Below are 19,288 nucleotides of genomic sequence, written 5' to 3' on the forward strand. Positions count from 1 at the left end.
TGATAGAGCACCAAGAAGAACTTATGAGATAGTGAACATTGTTGGGCTTGAATAGGCAGCCAGAAATGTTTCTGCAGATGAGTTATTATAAGAAATGGCCAACATTTAATTCATGTCCTACTATATAGGAAACAAATACATGTTAATGTTATAGGATAGGTATATATAACATAAGATAGTGATATCAAACAGATGACTTTCAACTTTGTATTTGTTAGTGAATGCTGCCTGTGCCTTAAGGTACCAATCAGACATGACACATGCATGTTGTGGGTGATGTTGCAGGAATAACACATTCTTTCTTTCTTTTTTTGAGACGGAGTCTTGCTCTGTCACCCAGGCTGGAGGGCAGTGGCATGATCTTGGCTCACTACAACCTCCGCCTCCCAGATTCAAGCAATTCTCCTGCCTCAGCCTCTTGAGTAGCTGGGATTACAGGTGCGTGCCACCATGTCCAGCTAATTTTTGTATTTTTAGTAGAGACAGGATTTCACCATGTTGGCCAGGCTGATGTCGAACTCCCTATCTCAGGTGATCTGCCCACCTTCGCCTCCCAATGTGCTGGGATTACAGGTGTGAGCCACTGCGCTTGGCCAATACATTCGTTTCTTAAAGGCAGATCCATACATGGGAATAGCTATGTAAATGTGTTTGCTAAAAGCAGAACCAACTTCTGTGATTAGTATGCATTTTCTGGTAGCTACCATATTGAGAAGAGGTGTTTCATAACATTTTTCTGAACTGTTCATTATGAACTACAAGATTCACACTCTTATTAACCTGATTTCTACCTCCATTAGATGATACAGAGGAAGAAAAATAAATCCTATTTTAGTCATCATTTCCTTAGAACTTGTAATTGAAATACTATATTTTCTGCTTCAGTATATAAGCTCTTCTTGAAAGGTGTTCCATTGTATAGAAAGTAGATTTTTATCTTTTAAATCATAAGAGTATGTTGAATATTGTAACACCAGAATCTCAGCATCAACCCAGTTTTTGTAGGAACTCTGACTTAAACAATTTAAGGTCTTACAAGTGAGGTTCACACTTACTATACTTATTGTTACAAATAATGTTTGATTTCTGAAAAATATCTTGGTTAACAGGATTTTCTTAGGGTCCCTCTATATTTTTCGTCATGTTAGGTGAATTTAAATAATATGAGCATGAGTATTCTGAAATGTAAGCTGATTCTATTATTAGCAATGTGTTAAGTATCTTAGCTTGCATCATTTAAAAACGTTTCAGTTATTTTTGCAATTTATATTTTATTTTTCATTTCACATCTATTATTGTACCATTAAAGTTCTTCATGATGTTTGTTTATAAAGTAAGTCCTACATATGCTGCCTTTTCTCTCTTGTCTTAACTCATAAAGCTGATATTACCAAAGCATAACTAGTACTTGATTCTCTTGAGATTAGCAGTGTTGTTGGCCTGGCTGGCAGTTATCTGCAAGGTGCTAGAACACATTTTATAGCAGCTTCTATTAGTCAACAGAAACGCTTAGAAAACTGCGTCCTGTATGCTTCGTATTAGGCCATTGAGCTGGCAAAAGAGGGAGAACTTAAAATCGTAATTTAACTTCTTTAAAATATTTGTTTAGGAAGATAGTCACATAATGAATTTTCATAAATAATGTTAAAATTTAGGAAATCTTCAGTAAACTGTATTTTCTGAGTCCATAAGAATATGTAGTTTAAGTTCTAACATTTTAAGATTTGGTTTCATATTTTGTTCATTGGTAGGATTGGAGATTGGAATATATTAAAAAATTAAACAGTTTTTAGATCATTCTCAATTCTATGTGTCTGTTTTTATATTTTACATCATTATTTATCACCAGGCTTGAAGTAGTATTAAGAAAAAAACCCGTCTTGTATTTCTATCTTGACCTTTCCCTCAGCCCTCTCACAAAACCTGAAAACACGGGTCTTTATTTTTTATGATCAGACAAATTTATAATAAACAAAGGTTGATAAGGAAAAACAAGACCTCACACCCCAAAGAAAAAGGACAGGAGGGTTGTGGAATTGCTTAACATGTTGCATGGGAAATTCTGTGTTAGGAAGTAAAGAGCTTTTTGCTGAAAAGCCACCTAGAGCCCTTGGGCAGGGGCATTTTATTTTCCCGTAGATACCATGTTACCAATTACATAAAGAAGAGTATAGACTTCTTGTTAGTTGATAAATAGAGATTGGAATCATTTATTAGGTTATTTTATGGTATTTGTTAACGATATTTACCTTCCTAAATTGATTCAGCATAATCCTTAGAACAGCTTTCCTTCATTTCTGGAAGACATATAGATAATGTGGTACTTATATGAAAGCTTACATGTCACTGAAAAACTGTGATTTTTGCCTTAGCTCAACGGAGCAGCAAGATTATATTAACATAGACTTTGGGCCATTTGAGTTCTCATAGGGTATAGAGTGTAGCTGATAGGACATGACTTGCCTCCAACAGTTGTTTTAACAAGATATCCTTCATATACAGTATATTGAGCTGAAAGGCATAACTGAGTAATGTTAGCAAGAAACACTGTTGGCAAAATTCTTGACTTTCATCTTTATCTGATTAATCCAAAGCAATGTGTTACTACAAAAAAGTATTTTCAGCTGAATATATATGACAGAATATTTATTTTTTTTAATGTCTATAACTTTACAAGAACTATTTTTGATGTGTGATATTTTTATTCTACAAAAAGTTTTTCTGAATCCATTACAAAGGAAAAGTAGAAAAATATCCAGGACTTTGTGAGGCTTGATGAGGCTTATTCATTTGTGTAAAGATTTATTGAGCATCTACCAGGTACCAGGCAACATTCTAGGCACCGTGGGGATACAACAGTGGGTAAAACAGGCAAAGGTATGGGCCCTTGTGGTGTTTACTGTCCTGTGGAGGTAGCAGGCACTAAACAAATCGGTCAATTATAGAATACATAAAAAGGTGGTAAGTACTACAGAGATAACAATAAACAGGAAAGTGGGCTAGGAAGACCTAGAGGTGGGGTCAGGTTTGCAATTCAAAATGGGGTGGTCAGAAGAGGCCTTGCTGAAAGGGTGACAATGAGCATAGTTGTGAAGGAGATGTGGGAGTGAGCTATGTGGATAACTTGATTTCCTTTTGGAAATTATTAGTTCCTGTCAGCTGACTGTATTGCCAGTACTTGCTCTCTCCAGGAATGCTCTTTCCTGTTTCCTGTGTTTAAATTTTCTCTGTAATGCCTTATATTCTATTTTATATTCTACTTTGTTGGAGGAGGAATGTATTTGACAGAGCGGTGAACTCACTGGATGAAAGGTTCTGTGAATTTCTTTTAACAAAGCATAAAATCAAGCTTCCATAAATACTCCAAATTGCACCTTATCAAGAAATTGTTTTTTGTAAATGTTTGAAAGTGTAAAAGAAAGCTTTTGCACTCTAAAAATGGTATTTTTACTAATTTACTAATTAACACTTTTCTTCTGCTTAGCACTTTCAAGACTTGATTTAATTACAGTTTCTAGTACCTTAAATAGTGTTTTAAAGTGAGTCAGTGTTGCTTTGCTCAAAACATTGCAGTAAGGGTTTTTTTTTTTTTTTTTTTTTTTTGCCCCTTTTGGCTTCAATTTATATGAAATAGATTTTTTATTTTCCCTGCCAGAATTCTCATTGAAAATACATATATGACCGGGTGCAGTGGCTCACGCCTGTAATCCTCGCATTTTGGGAGGCTGATTGCCTGAGCTCAGGAGTTCGAGACCAGCCTGGGCAACATGATGAAACCCTGTCTCTACTAAAAATACGAAAAATTAGGTGGGCGTGGTGGCGCATGCCTGTAGTCCCAGCTACTCCAGAGGCTGAGGCAGGAGAATCACCTGAACCCGGGAAGTGGAGGCTGCAGTAAGCTGAGATCGCACCACTGCACTCCAGCCTGGGCAACAGAGCAAGACTGTTTCCAAAAAAAAATAAAAATAAATAAACATAAAAATAAAAAAAAGAAAAAGAAAATAAATATAGTTCTATTACTTGCCTGATGGAACTGCGGACAATCAGGGATATATTAGATGGGTATTTGTTTCACAGACCCAAGGATAGAGTTAATTGAACACATTTTCCTTCGTAATATGCAAGTATTTCTGGTTTGATTCTGGGCTTAGAAATAAAATGGAAGAAGCTCCAATTCTCTTCTTTATTCTGGGTTTGGAGAATGCATTTAAATTGGCTTCCAAAATATTGAGAAGATTCCTCCCCTGGAGAGGTGTCTACATTACCATCTATGGTAATGTCAGAGCAATGAATCAATTAGAATTGTTTGGTAATGTGTACATTAATGTCTTACAAAACCAAAACCAAAAAAAAGAAAAACAAAAAAACCTGCATGTGAACCACAGATTTCCAAAAACAGTAGAAAGTCAGGTATCAGTTAAGAAAGAGATTGAAGAGTTAGATTTTTAAGTAGAGCATTTTTCTCTTTGAATGAAATAACCTTAGAGTAACACAATTGATGTAATATTAAGTCTATTCATATTTAAGATTGGGTAGAAGAAATTCTTGGAGAGCAAACTATTCTCAGTATTGCTTCCTTCCTGGCAGAATTCACATAGAAATAGGGGTAGACAGTTTCTTGCTGACACAGGTGTGCAGTTTCACATTTCTTATGTTGCTTAAACCAGTAAAGTTTTAGAAAATGAAATTATTTTAGAATAAGAATTTATTTTACAGAGTTAAATAGATTTAATATCAGAAAATAATTGAGAATCACTAATGTTTTCAGTGAATTATATGAGATATCTGGAATTACATTCCCCAAAGTAAATGCATAACTGCTGTTTTGCTGGTAATAGCTGCCTTCCCTGAGTCTCAAACCCTAATTTGCCTGTGCTAATAATTGTGCATGCATGTTCAGACAAATCATACTCCGAGATGCTTCGGATGGCTTTCTTCTGTGTCCATTTTGGGGTTATTTTCAGTACCATTTTTCATTGAAGGGAGAAATAGCTGTTTATACAGAAGATGCCTTCCTTTTATTACCATCTTTCCTCCTCCGTGTAGAACTCTCTCTTTCTCTCTCTCTGTCTTTCATACAGATACCTCATGTATACATATATTTTCAAGGTTCACTTGAATAGTACTTTTTCTTTTTCCTTTTTTTTTTTTGTTTTGAGACAGAGTCTTGCTCTGTCGCCCAGGCTGGAGCACAATGGCATCATCTCAGCTCACTGCAACCTCCGCCTCCCAAGTTCAAGTGATTCTCCTGCCTCAGCCTCCCGAGTAGCTGGGATCACAGGTGCACACCACCACGCCCAGCTAATTTTGTATTTTTAGTAGAGATGGGGTTTCACCGTGTTAGCCAGGATGGTCTCGATCTCCTGACCTCGTGATCCGCCCGCCTCAGCCTCCCAGAGTGCTGGGATTACAGGCGTGAGCCACCGCGCCCGGCCCCAATCTGATTTTTTTAGGGGAATAAAGTAAGACCCAAATATGTAAAATAGTTGATAAATAAATAGTAGTAGACAGGCAAGTAAGTGTGTAGTTAAGTGCCACAGTGACCATTATCACTAATAAGAATAGCCAAGTTCAGAGAAGCATGAAATCAGTTAAAGTTGGAGAAAGTCTCTAGAAAAAAATGAAACCTGAGTTCACCTCAGATGTTTTGGGGCATTGAAATAAAACATTTGAGATGAGAGAGCTGCATGAACAGAAAGTTTGAGGCAAAACCTGGGCATCGCCTGGTTACATTCTATCTAACATGGGCAGGAGATGCCAGAGGGCATTGTTGCATGAAGTGTGAGTGACATCACAGGAAAGCATGTAAGAGCTGAAAGAAGAGACCACAAGTAGGGAGCCCATCTAGAGGTTTTGCAGTCTTTCAACACTTCTGTTTACATTTTACTCTGATTTTTAGTTAAAAGCTGCTTGACAAAGAGAATGTTGTTCTTTCTTTTTCACTTGCTTTTGCTGTCTAAATACTACTTCCTGAAGTGTTTTCCAGAGGCCGTTTGTTAATAAGTGTTATTTGGGAAATAGGTTAGGTGATTTGGTAAACACAAGGCTAAATAAAACCAGCCAAGTTCTTTACCAGCAATGTACATCAGTAATAAGCTGATGTACGATGTGAAATGATGAGGGAAGCCTTGCTGTATAGTATTTCCCCATAATAACGTTTGTCCATAGAGCTCTATTATCAGATGATATTGGGCGTCTTCAGGGTGGTATGGCCGTAGACTAGAGCTCTATTATCTTAAATCATTGCACCAAGGACTAGTGTTCCTTGGAACATACTCTGCAAATGGTAGATGATAAATCACTTCTCTCATTTCAGAAACTTGACAATAAAAATCTAGAACAGTCTGTGTAGACATAAGAATTGAAATATCTATCTGGTTTAAGAGAGAGGAAAAGAGACCAACTTTTTTTTTTCCCAGCTTATTCTCAAGTACTAAAGTGTGTGTGAGTGATTAGCTGCCAAACAGGAAGAGCTGTTCCAATTCTAATTTTAGCTTGCCACCTTGCATTGCTGTAGGAGTGGTTCCCACATGCTGCAAAGAGGTTATTTTGTGTAAATAGAGACTTTTCCTATGTCGTCAAGTGGGAAAGAATCATCATTAGGCTTCCCCACCATTTGCACAGTTTCTGCATGTTGAAGATGATCTCTCCAAACATTTAGACCTGGTTTAATTATTTTGCATTCATAATTTAAACTGGATCAAGCATTGCTGCTGTCCAGGATCAGTGAACTGATGCAACTTGTCTCTCCTCTTTATTCACCAGAACTGGACAGCATTTGCTATCTAGTCTCAGCCAAAAGGAACCACTTCTTCACAGCTCTGGGTGTCCATGAATCAATTTGTGTTGAACCACTTTGTATGACAATCCTTGGGGCACACTTGTATATTTTGGGTTATTTTGGTGATAGCAAAATGGAATGCCCTGGACGGCAAACTAACATTGTTATCTTAGGCTGATTTATAGGACTTTTCTCCTGGACAGCCGAATTTGCAATGATTTCTCTTTAAAGATTTATTAAAAGATCAATTGTCCTCAATGATTGGTCATGCCAGTGAGAAATAAGCACTATTAAAGCATCCGTGGAATGGAGAATTGTGTTATAAACACAGTTGGTTCTCAGTGAATAGTGTTGGTTGACTGGCCCAAAGAGAATCAAGGTGAACCCAATGAGAATTGGAACATATGCCTGACTGAAAATTTTAAAATGCTTAGACTCCTGTTTGTGCTCTTAGAAACAATCACATTTATAAGACAATATTGGTTTGTTTGCCATAGAAACACATAAGGCCTAGTCGTAAGAAAGGGAGACCTAGCAGCTGCTGGAGTTACCTTAAAAAAAGGTAAAGTTAAGGTGACTTTGGAAGGCCATTTAGACTTTGTTTTTGAAAATTCAGATTTTCTGAAGACGTTTTGCAAATTTGATTTAAAAGAATTTTGCCGACTCTGTCCAGTTTAAGTGTAAACCCTTTTTCATTGTTACTCTTGTTTCATTGAAGTATGTTCTGCCACTACCATTGTGTTTTACCGTGTCGATTTGACACTCCCTTCTTGTGAATTTTATGTTGTGACGTTTAGAAGACTGGAATGAGTTGTATTTATCAAAATTGCATTACATGGAATTTAGCACTAAACCTCAAACAAGAAGTTGCTTAAGAAATGAATTCTAAGGATAGGAAGTATAAAGCAGTGATTATAAACACCAATTTCAGGGCTGGCCCAAGTTTAGAATCTCAGCTCTGCCACTTGGGGCTTTAAAGCCCAGCTTATTTTCTCATTGGTAAAATCCAAGTAATAAAGTCTGCCTTATAGAGTGGTGCGAGGTTTTAATGCCCGGTTGTATTTAAACATTTAGCAGAATATATGACATTTAATGCTCTTTAAATTATAGCTGTTATTATTCAAAAGTGACTTTGGGCCAGGCACGATGGCTCACATCTTTAATCACAGCACCTTGGGAGGCTGAGATAGGCAGATCATCACTTGAGGTCAGAAGTTCAAGACTAGCCTGGCCAACATGGCAAAACCTTGTCTCTGCAAAAAACACAAAAAATTAGCCAGGTGTGGTGGCGTGTGCCTGTAGTCTCAGCTACTTGGGAGGCTAATGTAGGAGAATCATTTCAACCTGGGAGACAGAGGTTGCAGTGAGCCATGATCATGCCACTGCACTCCAGCCTGGGTAACAGTGAGGCTGTCTCAAAAAAAAAAAAAAAAAAAGGGACTTTGCCTCCACTCCTTGATAGCAGAGAAAGAGACAAACAGCTTATGCAATCATATGAGGGTAGAGATAATAAAATGTGGCCATTATAATTATGTGCCTAAATCACTGAAGATCCAACTGGACCTTATTAAGAGTAGTAGCTATATTGGCAGCTAAGAAAGTCTCACTTTAGAAAAGGAGAGGGTTATATTCCTGAACTGTGGGATAATGAGAGTCTCCAGTTCCTAATCATGTATACCTCCCCACTAGGCTTAACCTGCCATAAGTTTACTTCCATTTTAAAATGTTGCTTCAGAAGGAGGGGGTGATAGAATTATGTTACTTCTAGGGGAAACAGTGCAGGAAGAGGAGGTGCAGGTGGCAGTTCAAACAAATTCTATGCTCTGTTTTATTTTAAAATCTTAGGACTTTTTAATCTATTAGTCATTCTCTCATTGGGAGAAAATTGCCGTGTCTAGAATTTAGGAGCCTCTCAAATATTTGAAGAGTATCCAGTTTTACTCTAGAGCCAGTGTATTTCTGATAACAGAATCCCTGTGGGATCCCCAGTGTGAGAAGGTACCATTGGGGCCCCCAGAGGCTCTGGGTAAGGATGTTAATGACTATATTACCTCTCTATCCACCGTAGTTGAGCAAGAAATCCACACTTCTCCTTTTTCCTAGAAGACCACTGAAAGTTCTAAGAACTGGAGTTAATACTATCATTTCCTTGATCATCTCATCCTTTAAGTAATGCAGGAATGAAAGCCTCTTCTCAGGGTAATCCCAAATGAGAAATTTGGAAATTTGATGTTTCTGTCACCATGGCACTGTATTTTCTCAGACATTAGAAACTTTAGTAAAAGTATATCAAAAAGAGTGGGGTCTTTGGTGTAGTCACATCACCCAAAATAAAAATAGTCTATTTCCAAACTTATTAGACTATAACACCTGTATTGAATTGGTTTTAACTAGTTTTAATGCTGTTGGCACCACTATAAGTTTGAATTGAGGCTAGTCCCTAATCACTTTTAGTTACACACATTCATGAAGTACATAGCTATGAGATAGATAATCTCAGCGTTTTCTCCATTATATATGCTTGGGTCTGTATTAAACACAAAATGTGGGACTAGTCATAAAAATTTCCTGGTTTCATGGGAATTTCCCTGAGGTCAGTGCAAAGGAAGACTTGCATATGAATGAGGGCGCCATTTTTTCCTAACAGGTAATCAAATGTAGTATAAGAAGACCTCAGTTCAGGAATGGGTTATGTTCTAAGAGTTAGGAAGTTAGTGGTTTGGCATCCTAAAATAATTTTCCCACAAAACAGTGTTATAGGTGGAAGATGGCTAACCCTTCCACCTATAAAAATAATGAAAATTTCCTTGACACTCTATCTTGAGTCCCATGGAATCCCTCTGAGCAAGGGAATCCTGGGCACCTGTGTGATCCTTGGAATATACGAGAGAGGAGGTCGGCAGGAAAGAGGGGAGACGCTTGAGGTTATTTTGAGTGTAGAGAAGGAATATGGGGTCTTGTGGCCATGAAATTGATGATGAAAATAAAAAGGAGTATCAGGTACCTCTGGAAACCATCTGCCCTCATATGGGATAGCATCTAGTAAACAGATGGCACTGGAGAACACAGTATTTATTCCTTGGGAAGATCCACATCAGTACAGTGTGAGGAAAGCAAAACATTTATTGTAATGGGGATGTTTTGGCATAAGATATGAAAAGTATGTGGCACTGACCAGGGTGTTTCATAGTAGCCAAACTAAAGTTTGACCTCATCTGGAGAAGTTTTATAATTTTTCTAACGTTGATACCTCTACAACTTTCTTAGCATTATAAAAAGTTCAAGGCACATGAATATGGACATTATTCTGGGCTTCCTTCTCCCTTACCTGCTTCTTTGGTACCACATTGCATGAGATTTGTCTATTTCAAGATAATTCTGATATTCCTGTTCTTTCCAGTGATGAAGGAAGTTGAGAAATAATTTAAAAGAGAAATAAATCCTGTATAGACAGGAGTGCTGTCAGTCATTAATATTATTATCTGGCTTATTTGTAGTTCACTTCACCTGTTTGGTTTAAAATGAAATATCTGGAATGTGCTGTCGTGGAAGAGGGTTTGAGGAGGAGAAAATGGAGTAATTATTTATTCACAATCAGCTAATTGTGCTACAAATCCATTTTGCTCCCAACTGAGTATGATAGTCTCCTTCAGAAGGGAATGATTCATTGGTCATTCTTAGAAAACTCACTGAAATGCTTGGGAAATTTACATGGGAAAAATCTATTCTCTCTTCTCATAGAATGATTCCTTCACAGTGGCCCCCAGTGGGCTAGTCGTGTGATTAAACCAAAAGGTTTCTGGATCTTTAATGCAAGCTGAGCCCCACCAACACACTTTTTTTTTTCTAGCAGATTTATGCCATAGAAACAGAACTATTAAAGTACTGAGCATGCTGTTTTTCTTGTGAAAAAACATTTTATGTTGATATTGTTTCATTTTTTAAATATAGTAAGATAACAACCAACACTAATATGTGAAAAGACATTTTGAACTGAATTCAAATATCTTTTATTTTAGATTTATGTTGAAGTATTATTACGATTCAAAGTATTATAGTTACTTTCATATGAGTTAAAACTCAGCTGTAACAATTCATTGACTAAATATTATGATGGTAGTCAACTTTCAGTTGGAAGTGTTAATTATTCACCTCACAGTGCACTCGTAAAAAAGATTTACCAACAGTCTCCTAGGAGTAGAAAGCATATTGTCTCTTGGCATATTTTACAAACATACTTTCCACACACTCCCACTACGAGGTTATTATACTTTCTCTTCTGTGACACTCAGAAAGGCTGTAGATACTCACACGGGATTGGACATGTCATTATATGTTAAAAATGATGTGTATTTTTCTTCCACTTAATGGGCATTGGAAGCTTTATTTAGTTGACTGTATAAGTTAAAGAACATCTTGATAAAGCAATTACAAAAAATATTTTTGCTTATGTGGATAATAAAATGCATATATGCTACGTTTTGATTTAATGGTTGTTTTCCATATATTCTTGTTTTGGTTTAATGTTTGGTATATTCTTGTTTTGATTTAAGGGTTGTTTTCCATATGTTCTTCTAATAATTAAAAACTTTTAAACATTTATTTATATAAGATTATTTGTTTAATGATAGTAGTATTGCAGAGGGACCCCTTGTTTTTTAAAAAAGGGTCACAGTATACTTAGGATGTTTGTTACTGAGTTAGGGTTTCACTGAGTTACAATTTCAGTTGTACAGAAAGAAGCGGCAGAATTTAACAGGACGGTAATGTAAGACAAATAATGAAAGCAAATAAATGTTGTCAAGCACAATCATGTAAAATCTGAAATGTGGATTTATGAGTTCTTTTGCCATTTTGTGCCAAACACTCTTTATTCTGACCTAAAATGAATTCTAATATTTGACCTTGTAAGATTTCTTGTCATTTTCTTCCAACCCTTTTAAATGAAATATAACCTTCTCATCTCTTCTCCTATCCTACCACATAACCTCTCCTATTAGTATGGCCTAGTGAGTAGAGGCACTCATCTGGGGTTATTGTAAGAGAGAAGTTGTAGAGGAGGTTTGTCACTTCTTTTAATTTGATAATTCTCCATGCATTGCACAGATTCTAGCATTACCTGAAAATAGAGCCCAAGAGATGGGGCCAGGGCCTCAATTTTAGTTGTCTCTCAGAAGTCAGACTGAAGTTAGATCTAGGTCCATGTTAGGGACAAAGCCAAGAATTTTCCATTTAAATTTCAACAAGAGTGGCAAAAACATTAAACGTGGCAGCAGAACATAGATAAAACAGTATTATGTATAATTCTCTTCCATTAAAACATTTATTTAAAATTAAAGACTTCAAGCCTAACACTTGTCAGAATGAAATTAAGCCAAACTTAACTTATTGTGTTAATTTGATACAGGATATTTGTTTTCTGATGATGTGATTATTAACAAGTAGGGAACAAAAAAAATAAGGACTTCTGTGCAAATGATACCATTAATGCTAGGAAGTAATAAGTATCTCACCTCACTGCACTACAACTATAAAAATAGATTCATGTTTATCAAGTGATTAATTGGAAATTCATTTGTATTGGTTAACTGTTTTAAAGTAGGTCTCAGAAATGATAAATGGTTTTTACATAAGGCAGACTTACAAAAAAGTAGTATTATATTGTTAATGCCAGTAATGGTTGGGGGAGAAGTGTAATTTTAGTTATACAAGTACTAAGCCATTGTGCACACATAAATATACTCTTCAAGCAAAGGGCATCTCATTGAATAGAGAGTGAAAATTCTGGTATTGTGTTTAAAGTGTGTCATTTTAATGAAAACTTAGTATATCAAATAGATCAGTTTTCTTGGAGTAAGAGTATATTTTAATACATCCTCAGTGTACTCACAAACCAAAATAAGAAATGTATTTATATTCATAATTGTTTTCATACTTCAGTAAGTACCTCACCCATCTGGAGCCTACTGTGTTTAACAACAGCAAACATCTCCACAATTGAGAGGGGAGTCTAGATTGTAACTACCAATAAATAACGATTTGAACCAGAGAAGGCAGTACCATTTAACAACTGCCCACCACAGCGCGGTTCCAAGATCACTGAATAGGAACAGCTCCAGTCTATAGCTCCTAGTGTGAGCAACACAGAAGATGGGTGATTTCTGCATTTCCAACTGAGGTACTGGGTTCATCTCACTGGGGCTTGTCAGACAGTGGGTGCAGGACAGTGGGTACAGCCCACTGAGTGTGAGCCAAAGCAGGGCGAGGCATCACCTCACCCAGGAAGCGTAAGGGGTCAGGGAATTCCCTTTCCTAGCCAAGGGAAGCTGTGACAGATGGCAACTGGAAAATCGGGTCACTCCCACCATAATACTGCACTTTTCCAATGGTCTTAGCAAACAGCACACCAGGAGATTATATCCCGTGCCTGGCTCAGAGGGTCCCACGCCCACGGAGCCTCGCTTATTGCTGGCACAGCAGTCTGAGATGGAAATGCAAGGCGGCAGTGAGGCTGGGGGAGGGGTGCCTGCCATTGCTGAGGCTGGAGTAGGTAAACAAAGCGGCCAGGAAGCTCGAACTGGGTGGAGCCCACCACAGCTCAAGGAGGCCTGCCATGTAGACTCCACCTCTGAGGGCAGGGCATAGCCAAACAAAAGGCAGCAGAAACCTCTGCAGACTTAAATGTCCCTGTCTGACAGCTTTGAAGAGAGTAGTGGTTCTCCCAGCACCGAGTTTTAGATCTGAGAACAGACAGACTGCATCCTCAAGTGGGTCTCTGACCCCCGAGTAGCCTAACTGGGAGGCACCCCCCAGTAGGGGCAAACTGACACCTCACTCAGCTGGGTACCCCTCTGAGACGAAGCTTCCAGAGGAATGATCAGGCAGCAACATTTGCTGTTCAGCAATATTCACTGTTCTGCAGCCTCTGGTGCTGACACCTAGGCAAACAGGATCTGGAGTGGACCTAAGGCAAACTCCAACAGACCTGCAGCTGAGGGTCCTGACTGTTAGAAGGAAAACTAACAAACAGAAAGGACATCCACACCAAAACCGCACCTGTACATCAGCATCATCAAAGACCAAAGGTAGATAAAACCACAAAGATGAGGAAGAAGCAGAGCAGAAAAGCTGAAAATTCTAAAAATCAGAGTGCCTCTCCTCCTCCAAAGGAACGCAGCTCCTTGCCAGCAATGGAACAAAGCTGGACGGAGAATGTCTTTGACGAGTTGAGAGAAGACGGCTTCAGACAAACTTCTCCAAGCTAAAGAAGGAAATTCCAACCCATCACAAAGAAGCTAAAAGCCTTGAAAAAAGATTAGATGAATGGCTAACTAGAATAACCAGTGTGGAGAAGTCCTTAAATGACCTGATGGGGCTGAAAACCATGGCACGAGAACTACGTGATGAATGCACAAGCTTCAGTAACCGATTCGATCAACTGGAAGAAAGGGTATCAGTGATTGAAGATCAAATGAATGAAATGAAGTGAGAAGAGAAGTTTAGAGAAAAAAGAGTAAAAAGAAATGAACAAAGCCTCCAAGAAATATGGGACTATGTGAAAAGACCAAATCTACGTTTGATTGGTGTACCTGAAACTGACGGGGAGAATGGAACCAAGTTGGAAAACACTCTGCAGGATATTATCCAGGAGAACTTCCCCAACCTAGCAGGCAGGCCAACATTCAAATTCAGGAAATACACAGAACACCACAAAGATACTCCTCGAGAAGAGCAACTCCAAGACACATAATTGTCAGATTCACCAAAGTTGAAATGAAGGAAAAAATGTTAAGGGCAGCCAGAGAGAAAGGTCGGGTTACCCACAAAGGGAAGCCCATCAGACTAACAGCAGATCTCTCAGTAGAAACTCTACAAGCCAGAAGAGAGTGGGGGCCAATATTCAACATTCTTAAAGAAAAGAATTTTCAACCTAAAATTTCATATCCAGCCAAACTAAGCTTCATAAGTGAAGGAGAAATAAAATCCTTTACAGACAAGCAAATGCTGAGAGATTTTGTCACCACCAAGTCTGCCCTACAAGAGCTCCTGAAGGAAGCACTAAACATGGAAAGGAACAACCAGTACTAGCCACTGCAAAAACATGCCAAAATGTAAAGACCATTGATGCTAGGAAGAAACTGCATCAACTAATGGACAAAATAACCAGCTAACATCACAATGACAGGATCAAATTCACACATAACAATATTCACCTTAAATGTAAATGGGCTAAATGCTCCAATTAAAAGACACAGTCTGGCAAATTGGATTAAGAGTCAAGGCCCATCAGTGTGCTGTATTCAGGAAACCCATCTCACGTGCAGAGTCACACATAGGCTCAAAATAAAGGGATGGAGGAAGATCTACCAAGCAAATGGAAAACAAAAAGAGGCAGGGGTTGCAATCCTACTCTCTGATAAAACAGACTTTAAACCAACAAAAATCAAAAGAGACAAAGAAGGCCATTACATAATGGTAAAGGGATCAATTCAACAAGAAGAACTAACTATCCTAAATATATCTGCACCCAATACAGGAGCACCCAGATTCATAAAGCAAGTCCTCAGAGACCTAAAAAGAGACTTAGACTCCCACACAAGAATAATGGGAGACTTTAACACCCCACTGTCAACATTAGACAGATCAACGAGACAGAAAGGTAAGAAGGATATCCAGGAATTGAACTCAGCTCTGCACCAAGTGGACCTAATAGACATCTACAGAACTCTCCACCCCAAATCAACAGAATATACATTCTTCTCAGCACCACATCACACTTATTCCAAAATTGACCACATATTTGGAAGTAAAGCACTCCTCAGCAAATGTAAAAGAACAGAAATTTAATCCATCTTGAATTAATTTTGTATAAGGTGTAAAGAAGGGATCCACTTTCAGCTTTGTACATATGGCTAGCCAATTTTCCCAGCACCATTTATTAAATAGGGAATCCTTAACCCATTGCTTGTTTTTCTCAGGTTTGTCAAAGATCAGATAGTTGTAGATATGCGGTGTTATTTCTGAAGGGCTCTGTTCTGTTCCATTGATCTATATCTCTGTTTTGGTACCAGTACCGTGCTGTTTTGGTTACTGTAGCCTTGTAGTATAGTTTGAAGACAGGTAGTGTGATGCCTCCAGCTTTGTTCTTTTGGCTTAGGATTGACTTGGTGATGCGGGCTCTTTTTTGGTTCCATATGAACTTTAAAGTAGATTTTTCCAATTCTGTGAAGAAAGTCATTGGTAGCTTGATGGGGATGGCATTGAATCTATAAATTACCTAGGGCAGTATGGCCATTTTCACGATATTGATTCTTCCTACCCATGAGCATGAAATGTTCTTCCATTTGTTTGTGTCCTCTTTTATTTCACTGAGCAGTGGTTTGTAGTTCTCCTTGAAGGGGTCCTTCACATCCCTTGTAAGTTGGATTCCTAGGTATTTTATTCTCTTTGAAGCAACTGTGAATGGGAGTTCACTCATGATTTGGCTCTCTGTTTGTCTGTTATTGGTGTATAAGAATGCTTGTGATTTTTGTACATTGATTTTGTATCCTGAGACTTTGCTGAAGTTGCTTATCACCTTAAGGAGATTTTGGGCTGAGATGATGGGGTTTTCTAGATATACAATCATGTCATCTGCAAACAGGGACAATTTGACTTCCTCTTTTCCTAATTGAATACCCTTTATTTCCTTCTCCTGCCTAATTGCCCTGGCCAGAACTTCCAACACTATGTTGAATAGGAGTGGTGAGAGAGGGCATGCCTGTCTTGTGCCAGTTGTCAAAGGGAATACTTCTAGTTTTTGCCCATTCAGTATGATATTGGCTGTGGGTTTGTCATAGTAGACCTAAAACCGTAAAAACCCTAGAAGAAAACCTAGGCATTACCATTGAGGACATAGGCATGGGCAAGGACTTCATGTCTAAAACACCAAAAGCAATGGCAACAAAAGCCAAAATTGACAAATGGGATCTAATTAAACTAAAGAGCTTCTGCACAGCAAAAGAAACTACCATCATAGTGAACAGGCAACCTACAAAATGGGAGAAAATTTTTGCAACCTACTCATCTGACAAAGGGCTAATATCCAGAATCTACAATGAACTCCAACAAATTTATAAGAAAAAAACAAACAACCCCATCAAAAAGTGGGCAAAGGATATGAACAGACACTTCTCAAAAGAAGACATTTATGCAGCCAACACACACATGAAAAAATGCTCATCATCACTGGCCATCAGAGAAATGCAAATCAAAACCACAATGAGATACCATCTCACACCAGTTAGAATGGCGATCATTAAAAAGTCAGGAAACAACAGGTGCTGGATAGGATGTGGAGAAGTAGGAATACTTTTACACTGCTGGTGGAACTGTAAACTAGTTCAACCATTGTGGAAGTCAGTGTGGCGATTCCTCAGGGATCTAGAACTAGAAATACCATTTGACCCAGCCATCCCATTACTGGGTATATACCCAAAGAACTATAAATCATGCTGCTATAAAGACACATGCACACGTATGTTTATTGTGGCACTATTCACAATAGCAAAGACTTGGAACCAACCCAAATGTCCAACAATGATAGACTGGATTAAGAAAATGTGGCACATATATACCATGGAATACTATGCAGCCATAAAAAATGATGAGTTCATGTCCTTTGTAGGGACATGGATGAAATTGGAAATCATCATTCTCAGTAAACTATTGCAAGGACAAAAAACCAAACACCGCATGTTGTCACTCATAGATGGGAATTGAACAATGAGAACACATGGACACAGGAAGGGGAACATCACTTGCTGGGGCCTGTTGTGGGGTGGGGGGAGGGGGGAGAGATAGCATTAGGAGATGTACCTAATGCTAAATGATGAGTTAATGGGTGCAGCACACCAGCATGGCACATGTATACATATGTAACTAACCTGCACATTGTGCACATGTACCCTAAAACTTAAAGTATATTAATAATAAAAAAAAAGAACAGAAATTTTAACAAACTGTCTCTCAGACCACCGTGTCATCAAACTAGAACTCAGGATTAAGAAACTCACTGAAAACCACTCAACTACATGGAAACTGAACAACCTGCTCCTGAATGACTACTGGGTGCATAATGAAGTGAAAGCAGAAATAAAGATGTTCTTTGAAACCAATGAGAACAAAGACAGAACATACCAGAATCTCTGGGACACATTTAAAGCAGCGTGTTGAAGGAAATTTATAGCACTAAATGCCCACAAGAGAAAGCAGGAAAGATCTAAAATTGACACCCTAACATCACAATTAAAAGAACTTGAGAAGCAAAAGCAAACACATTCAAAAGCTAGCAGAAGGCAAGAAATAACTAAGATCAGAGCAGAACTGAAGGAGATAGAGACACAAAAAACCCGTCAAAGTCAATGAATCCAGGAGCTGGTTTTTTTGAAAAGATCAACAAAATTGATAGACCGCCAGCAAGACTAATAAAGAAGAAAAGAGAGAAGAATCAAATAGACGCAATAAAAAATGATAAAGGGAATATCACCACCGATCCCACAGAAATACAAACTACCATCAGAGAATACTATAAACACCTCTACACAAATAAACTAGAAAATTTAGAAGAAATGGATAAATTCCTCCACACATACACCCTCCAAAGACGAAACCAGGAAGAAGTTGAATCCCTGAATAAACCAATAACAGGCTCTGAAATTGAGGCAATAATTAGTAGCCTACCAACCAAAAAAAGTCCAGGACCAGACAGATTCACAACCGAATTCTACCAGAGGTACAAGGAGGAGCTGTTACCATTCCTTCTGAAACTATTCCAATCAATAGAAAAGGGGGGAAGGAGGGCAGCATCATCCTGATACCAAAGCCTGGCAGAGACACAACAAAAAAAGAGAATTTTAGACCAATATCCCTGATGAACGTCGATGCAAAAATCCTCAATGAAATACTGGCAAACCGAATCCAGCAGCACATCAAAAAGCTTATCCACCATGATCAAGTGGGCTTCATCCGTGGGATTCAAGGCTGGTTCAACATATGCAAATCAATAAATGTAACCCAGCATATAAACAGAACCAAAGACAAAAACCACATGATTATCTCAATAGATGCAGAAAAGGCCTTTGACAAAATTCAACAGCCCTTCATGCTAAAAACTCAATAAATTAGGTATTGATGGGACATCTCAAAATAATAAGAGCTATTTATGACAAACCCACAGCAATATCATACTCAATGGGCAACAACTGGAAGCATTCCCTTTGAAAGCTGGCACAAGACAGGAATGCCCTCTTTCACCACTCCTATTCAACATAGTGTTGGAAGTTCCGGCCAGGGCAATCAGGCAGGAGAAAGAAATAAAGGGTATTCAATTAGGAAAAGAGGAAGTCAAATTGTCCCTGTTTGCAGATGACATGACTGTATATTTGTAAAACCCCATCGTCTCAGCCCAAAATCTCCTTAAGCTGATAAGCAACTTTAGCAGTCTCAGCATACAAAATCAATGTGCAA

The 19,288-nt window shown here is 38.2% G+C and overlaps 1 protein-coding gene across 14 annotated transcripts in view; it reads left to right on the forward strand.

Annotated features, from left to right (window-relative positions):
• The window catches only part of NPAS3 (neuronal PAS domain protein 3), an 876,176-nt gene that overhangs the window by 139,069 nt on the left and 717,819 nt on the right, over positions 1-19,288 (forward strand). The window lies entirely within an intron of this gene.

The sequence above is a fragment of the Pongo abelii genome, chromosome 15, assembly GCF_028885655.2.
Source record: "Pongo abelii isolate AG06213 chromosome 15, NHGRI_mPonAbe1-v2.0_pri, whole genome shotgun sequence".
Classification (NCBI taxonomy): domain Eukaryota; kingdom Metazoa; phylum Chordata; class Mammalia; order Primates; family Hominidae; genus Pongo; species Pongo abelii.